Source organism: Excalfactoria chinensis, chromosome 8, assembly GCF_039878825.1.
Source record: "Excalfactoria chinensis isolate bCotChi1 chromosome 8, bCotChi1.hap2, whole genome shotgun sequence".
In the NCBI taxonomy this organism is placed as follows: domain Eukaryota; kingdom Metazoa; phylum Chordata; class Aves; order Galliformes; family Phasianidae; genus Excalfactoria; species Excalfactoria chinensis.
In genome coordinates, this window is record NC_092832.1 from 3713211 (window position 1) to 3720713 (window position 7503).

The 7503-nt window shown below is 52.8% G+C and overlaps 1 long non-coding RNA gene across 1 annotated transcript; it reads right to left on the reverse strand.

Moving 5' to 3' along the window:
* Window positions 1-1650: 1650 nt before the first annotated feature.
* LOC140255518 (uncharacterized) lies at window positions 1651-6986 on the reverse strand. The gene is made up of 3 exons (XR_011904489.1): window positions 5637-6986; window positions 4260-4738; window positions 1651-1957 (listed from the first exon to the last, which is right to left on the reverse strand). It is a non-coding gene; the product is annotated as an uncharacterized lncRNA (long non-coding RNA).
* Window positions 6987-7503: the final 517 nt, after the last annotated feature.

A 7503-nucleotide genomic window follows, 5' to 3' on the forward strand; every position in this document is an offset into this window, starting at 1 on the left:
AGAGGTTTCACCTGCATTTATCAGACCCAAGGAACGATAGACGAGGAGGAGGGAGCTTCCTGAGCAGGATGTTCATGCATCTTTATCTCTGCTGCTGTCAAAGGGCAATAGCTGAGATTGCAGGCTGTCAGAAAGCCTCCCTGCAGGCTATCTCTCGAGGACATCAACAAGCCCGGACAATCACCTTCACTCTCTTGATAAAGCTTTCCGTGAGCGAGTGAACGCCCAGGCACGTTCCCAGGGTGCTGTCACCTTTGCCAGTTAGAAATCATAGAACCACAGAATGGTTGGGTTGGAAGGGACTTCAAAGCCCATCCAGTCCCACCCTCTGCTGAGGGCTGCCTGCCCGCCACCAGATCAGACTGCCCAGGGCCCGTCTGTGGCCTTGGGCACCTCCAGGGATGGGGAATCCACAGCTTCTTTGGGCATCAGCTTGCCTGGGGCTGGCTCAAGCCCCAGGTACAGCTTGAAGATGCAAAGCCTGCGCCTCCCAGTTGGGGTTAATCACTTTTTAGCTGTATCCTCCTGTCCCACCCTGCACAAACAAGGCGGACAAGTAGGGATGACAGGATGATTACACACTTACTGCTAAATCACTGTCCAAGGACAAGAGCGTTTGGGCAAACCCAAGTTTCATCCAACAAAGACATTGGGGAAGAAACCCCCCTCAATTCAATCTCCATCCCTTCCTGCCCCATGGAAGCCAGTAGGACATGCCATCCAAGAGCACACACGAGTCTTTGATCTCTACTTCTTTGATCTCTACCTGGAATCTACCACTACACATCAATGCCGGCAGTGCCACACAGCAGTGCAAAAGGTACCATCCAGCTCCCTGTTCGTTTTGGTGAGCAGTTGCCTTCTATGAGCATCATGTTCCAGTGGGACATTTCAGACTAAGTGTGCATACATACAAACATTGCCACTGGAGCAGAACAAAGCCAGGCTGTGTTTGGAGCCAACCTCCCTGAGGAGGACGCGTAGAACCACTGGGGATTGAAGCTCAATGATCTTTAAGGTCCCTTCCAACTCGAGCCATTCTGTGCTTCCGCACCGATGCCACTCAGGCTGACAAACACCTCATTCTGATGAAAGGATCCAGCAGAGCGCTTCAGGCGGTGCTGAGAAGGACTCCTTCTCCCTATCCCAGGCTGGGATATCTCCTCCCTGACCGCCTGCAGGGATGGCAGTGAAGCAGAATGCCTGCCCATCCTGCCCGCCAGCCGGGCCGCCCCACAAAGCAGCTCCATGTTTGTCTTGGATGACCTCCTGCTGGACCAGTGCTTTCCACTGCGTGGCTCTCCTGCGCTGCCAGAGAGCGGATTTCCTGCTGTTTGATCTATATTTGCCGCTCGTCGTGCCGAGTGCCTCCTCTTTTCCTTCATCAGTCCCAGTCTTTCCATCGCCCTGATCCCAGTCTTGCTGTGGGAAGGAAAGCTAGAGGTCAGGGAGCTCCATGCCTCACAGACCCTGGAGAGGTGAGCTGCTGCCCACAGGGATGGCACACAAACACATAGTGCCCTCTGCTGCTGCTGCAGCCTCTGAGGGAGACATGGGACAAAGCAACACGCTGCTTTGTAAACCTCGGGACAGGCTGCCAAGCCCACAGCCTCACTGCCAACAGAGCCAGGCCTCTCTGCCTGCTGGCACACTGCTGCTAACCACAGCTCCTGGGGACTGGGCTGGCAATGGGAGGTCCTAGTGGCCATGTCACACCTGCAGGTCACCTGGAGGGACACCCTCACAGCCCTCCGTGGTCCCTTAGCAGCCCACATTGCAGGAGGGAGCACAGAGCATAGCAGAAATGGGCTGTTTTTCCTGAAACAGCACAGGGAAGCAGCTGCACAGGGAGGCCTGGTTGCAGGCCAGCACTCCTCACAAGCAGATGGGGTGCAAAATGGATGCCTCGTCCTTCCCAAGCCACCAGCCAGCAGCTGTTCTTGCTGCAGAGGGCCTGCTGGGAGCACAAAGACAGATCTTAGTTAATTAAAGGCCCAAATAGGTTCTATACAACACTTTGCAGGCTTGGGTGCAACCTCTGTGCCATACAGGAGGTTGGTGGGTGCTTATCTTGCACCCAGAGCAGTGCCTGCTCTATTTTCCTTTTCCTCATAAACCCATTTCATTTGGGCATGGAGAACCTCAAGGCAGGTTTCAAGAGCACGCCACGGGTGGCAAAGTTCGTTCCCTGTTAATAAGACTCCCTTTCAGAGATAAGGCCTATAGACACCAGAGACCGACGGGGGTTTATAGCACTGGCAGCACTCCGTCCCCCAGCAGGGTTACGTGGCACAGGCAACGTCCAGGAGATAATCATTGCCTGCTGTGAGCTGACACTGGTCTCCTCCTGGCTGCACATTCCCTACCTCTGCTACAAGGGAAGGGCACTGCCAGGCTGAAGCCCAGCTTCTGGCTCCATGAAGGACCACCCAAATATCATACCGAGTGTCTGAGAGCACTGACCAGATGCTTCTCCGTCATGCTTTTATCTCTACATCTCTGTGTGACAGAGGACAGCAGGCCCCCACCATGCCCACAGACCACATCCCTTGGTGCCATATCTCCATGGTTCTGTAACACCTCCAGAGGTGGTGACTCCTCCACCACCCCGGGCAGCCTCGTGCCAATGCCTCACCATTCTTACTGAGAATATATTTCCCCTTTTGGGAGAGACCCCTTTCCAACTTCTCAGACATTCCTGCTGCAAAGCCTTCCCTGGTAGGACGTTCCCCCTGGGTGCAAAGCCCCATCCCACCTCCATGACCCTCACATCTTTTTTGCTGATCCCACCTCTCCCCCCAGCGTGCTGAGAGTGCACAGCCACTATCTCTGCGTTGTGCTGATCAGGAGATGCCTGGCCAAGAGGAGTGCCCCGCTGTGTCTTCTAGTTATCTCACAGCTGCTGTAAAGTGCTGGCAGCTGAAATGCTGAATCAGGAGCGCTCAGCTGGAAGAAATGCCTTTGGGTTTCAGCACCAGCATGGCCTTGTGCCAGTCTAAAGCCTTTGATCAGGGAGCAGAGGACAACCCAGGTAAATGTGGCTCAGTGCCTGTCTCCTCGGGAATACCTTGACCCCAAACATGCTGCAGTCAGACAATGGGGAGGCCAAGGGGACCAGCAGCACAGCGCCCAGCAACCCAAAAATCATCTTCTAACACCACCTGGCTCCTTCATCACAACACCCATGGTGAGATACGGCACCCGGCAGCTCCCACCTGCACACAGGGTGCCCACACTAGTGATGTTGTTGTTCTCCTGAGGGAGTCAGCAGAACTCCTCAGGAGTTTGCCCCAGCCACAAGCAGCTCCCGTTTCCCTGAGCTCAGCAGCCCTGCCTGATAAAAGATGCAACAGAGCAGCTTGGAGAGAAGGAAAAAACTGTTCCAGCATTGGCTCTCGTCCCATCAGATAAGGCACGCAGCTGCACAAAGTCCTGGGGGACAGCTCGTGGTGGCCCCACTGGGGGACACGGGGTGGGGACAGCAGCTTCACAGTGCCCATTCCTAGGCACGTTCCCTGCCTCAGTTTCCCCCAGCTGTCCCAATCCACCTGGCAGGATAGGTTTTTGAGGCACGGCAGGCAGGATGCTGGGAGAAACAGGGTGTCCCTGCTCACCCTCACGCTCACCCCGCTGCCCGCACGAAGGACTCAGAGCCACGAAGCATCCCTACAGGCCACCCAGCACTGCCTGAGGCTCCGTGCCACCTGCCGAAGGGGTCACATTGTCCCTGTCCCCAGCGCTGCCAGCACCACTCGCTAGGCGACAATGCCACCTGCTGCCCGCTGCAGGCCAGGACACCCCGACACGCAGCCCCTGTCCCATCCAATTCCCCCCCGTGCTGATTTTGAGCCCAAATCGATGCCCTGAACTGCCTTGGGGCGAGCCCGTGGCAACCCAATGATTCACCCACCGAGTGCCACCAGCCACCTCCAGCTCCCCCCTTCCCCCCCTGGGTTTAATCATCTGGAAACACAACGATGCTATTTTTTAACCAGGAGCCATACCACGAGACATTGATGTATTTTAACCTTTCAAGCACCTACATATTGTTTCTACAGCTTAAGATAAAAGATGTCACCAAAGGGAGGAGAACGGCGCTAATTACCTGCAGTTCAGAAGTTTAACCTTTAGAGAAGGAACTGGGTTTCCAGCCCTATTTGTTAAATGTTTTTACGCCGTGCTTTTCTAAGTGGCTGTACACCTGATGATAAGTGAGGCAGCCCATTGATAGCTGTGGGTTCCTATTCCCAGCTGCTTACCTGGTGGCAGGGACTGTCCCCATAGCCGGGCTTAAAGTCAAGGTGACAGGCTTCTGCATGGAGCTGGATGGCTTCTTACCCATTCTGTAATGCCTTATCCACATGCTGCAGGGATGAGGGCTTCAGCCCACTGGCCTTCAGAGCTGCCTGGGGCTCTGTGTCCTGGCTGCTTGTCCTATTCCCTGCCTTATAGCAGAGATTCTTCGTGGCACTGACAGGCAAAGTCAGTCTCATTGGCTGTCTGTAACACATCAGGCTGCTGCACCCCGAAGGCATCGCTAGGTGCTGATCCTCCCCTGACAGCCATTCAAACTTCGTATTTACCCACAGGGAATTGTCACTTGGCATCACAGCCTCTCGAATTGATGAATATGGGTGTGGAGAAGGACAATAAGAATCATCTGAGGGCTGTGCTGGTTCTGGATGTGATCCCTCTCATGTTCATTTCAGAAAATACCGTAGTTAGCGGCCAGCAATACCTGCAAGGGAAGTGTATTTGAAGGGAGCATTGTAGGCAAACCAATGCAAAACAGATTTTGGCTTTACCCTTGCACACGTTGAGTTAGGCTCCCTTGGGGAGAGAACAGAAAAGCGCTGTGAGGCCACGTGTGACCTGCATCACCCCACAAACCACTGGGGAAAGCAACCCAGTCCATAACTGGGGCTGAGATTGACCTTAGGACAGCTGCAACTGGGCAAGAAAGAGGCCGAGAAGCAAAGACAACCAACCAACCAACCCAGCAGTGTTGCACCAGAACAACAGCCATGCACGGAGATACACGGCTGGTATTCCATAGAGGATGGCAGATGGTTTTGCTGCATGGTTGTAAACCATGAGATACAGCTCTGAGATTCTGTAGCATCTTCTTAAAGCACCGTTTTCTTGTCCAGGATGCAGAGCTCTGAGATTTTTTTATGTATTTATTTTAATGTAGATGGCATTTTACAAAGTGTTTTTTTCCTCTGCTGTATCTCTGGCATAGATCTCTGCTGCAGTTAGAAATCAGCCCAGAGCACGTTGTTCACAAACCTGAGCAGGGAGGGAGGGCAGGCTGCTGCATTTTTCCTTAACTGCATGTTTATCCCTTACTCCAAAGGCACTAAAGGGAAGGGATGCTCTTCAAAATTACCTTTTACAATGCCTAGAGCTTCCCCAGCCTGCCACCCTTTACGGTGCTGGCAGGACGCAGCTCCTAGCTGGGTGATGGTGCTGCAGTCCCAGGGAGGGGAGCCTGGAGATAGCAAAGGAGATGGGCTCCAATCCAGCCCTACATGGGACTTCCTGGTGCACGTGGAGAGGACCAGCCCAGACACCACTGTCCATAGAGAGGAAAAAGAGAGAAGCATTGTTGTGCCACACTGAGAAGCGACGCTCACCTGCCCTCCTGCCGCATCTCCTGCCTTGCAGCAGCATGGGAGCAGCTGCTCTCTTTCAGCACGAGCTCCCAGGGCTGCTTCACACGGTGCAGGGCACAGCCTGTGGAGCTGCTGGCAAAACTGCAAAGAGAATGAGTGAAAACATAAGCAAAGCATCAGTCCTGATTTGTTCTGCTGGTGACACGCCGGGCGCTTTCCTGCTGAGCCTGTGGGGTAGCTTTCCCACCGGTGCTGTCACAGCTCCCACACATCCCTGCTACTTTCTCATCCTCTTGCTATTTATATTTCTCTGGAAATGCTCTGGGCAGCCAGGTGACCTTTATTAAGATTGGGGCCTTTTATGCCGCATGATTCTGCACTAAAACAAAGCTTTTTTTCTTTGCTGAGCCATCCTGGAGAGGCTTCTGCTGTTCACCTGGCATTGCAACATGTGAGCCAAGGTAAGAAACAACCACCAGACCTGAAACCTGGCACAGCATCAGGGCCTCTGGAATCAATGATAGTGGCTCTTGCCACCATATGCATGGGGTGAGGAGAACCCTGACCACTAGGTTTAAATCCCACGCTGGAATGAGTGCGGAAAACCACACTGCAACCTCATCTCTCTATGCTGAGCAGTGCCACAGACAGCTCTCTCACCTACAGCACACCAGGTCCAGTCCTTACAAGCAAAATACCTGCACTCTTCACTCTCCTTCTGGGACAGCCCCTTCCCAAAGCAATGTGTGTTTTCACAGCAATAAGCTGCTCTCTCAGGCCAAGAACAGGGAGCAGAGGGTTGGAGAAAATGGCTTTTCTCAAGTACCTGGTAGCTGAGGCAATTAAAAGAAAATTAAACTGACATTTCTAACTTGCAGCATAAAAGAGATGTGCAGCAGTGAAATAATTAAAAGTTACTGCTGGGAACATCCTGTTCTCACCACCAGTCTGTTGAGAAGAACAAAAGGGCAAGAAGCAATTTTGGTGCTCCTGCTTTTGATGTATTTATTCCTTCTGTTTTGATGGTTAATTATTAGTTATTGCTGTCTCCTCAAAAGCTGGAACCCAAGGGAATTCCAAAGGACAGCAGTGAGACATACTGATCAATACCTGGTTTACCCAGTTTTGCTAGTGACAAAAGCAGCCTTTTGCCAGCTAGGCCCCCTGCCCACAAAGGGCTCAGAGCTCCACTTTCAGGTCTGCAGCCTGTAAGATCTCTCTAGCAACAACCTGGGAGCAGCTCCATGATGGAGCTACAACCCATCCCTTGCTGTCGCTTGCCATCCAGCATCACTTGCTTCCCAAGTCAGCTGCACCTGGGTGTCTTGGGCACAGAAAGAGACCCTCTGGTTGGGAACCAGCTTTGGAGCATCAAATCTACACTCGTAGAAGGGAGAAGTAAATCTGGGGGGGCTTCTAGCAATTTCCCATGCAGAGCCATGTTAACCCATGACACACACTAAGCAAGGCTCTGCATGGGAAACTGCTAGAAGCCCCCCCAGATTTACTTCTCCCTTCTCCAAGTGTGAATAAAACAAATCAGGCCAGGCCTTTCCTTGCTCAGAGCTGGCTGTCTTCTGTCTCAACAGGGGCAAGAAATCAAATCAGTTTGTGGAATCATACCCAAAGCGAGAGATGCCCTCATTTCTAGTTTGCTCTGACTTGGCTTTGTTAGCAGGTTGGGCCTCAACATTGCTAGCAGCATCACACATCCCCTAAGGCCACGTCCCACTCAACTCAGATGTTGCTTCCAGATTTCAGAGTGCTAAGAAAACCTGCTGCAGAGCTGAGCCCCAGTCCTGCCTGGCCATGCTATGAGGTTGCACACCTGCAAACAATACACAAATGTGCTTGCATTGTAATGGTATCACAGACTGGCCAGGCAGGA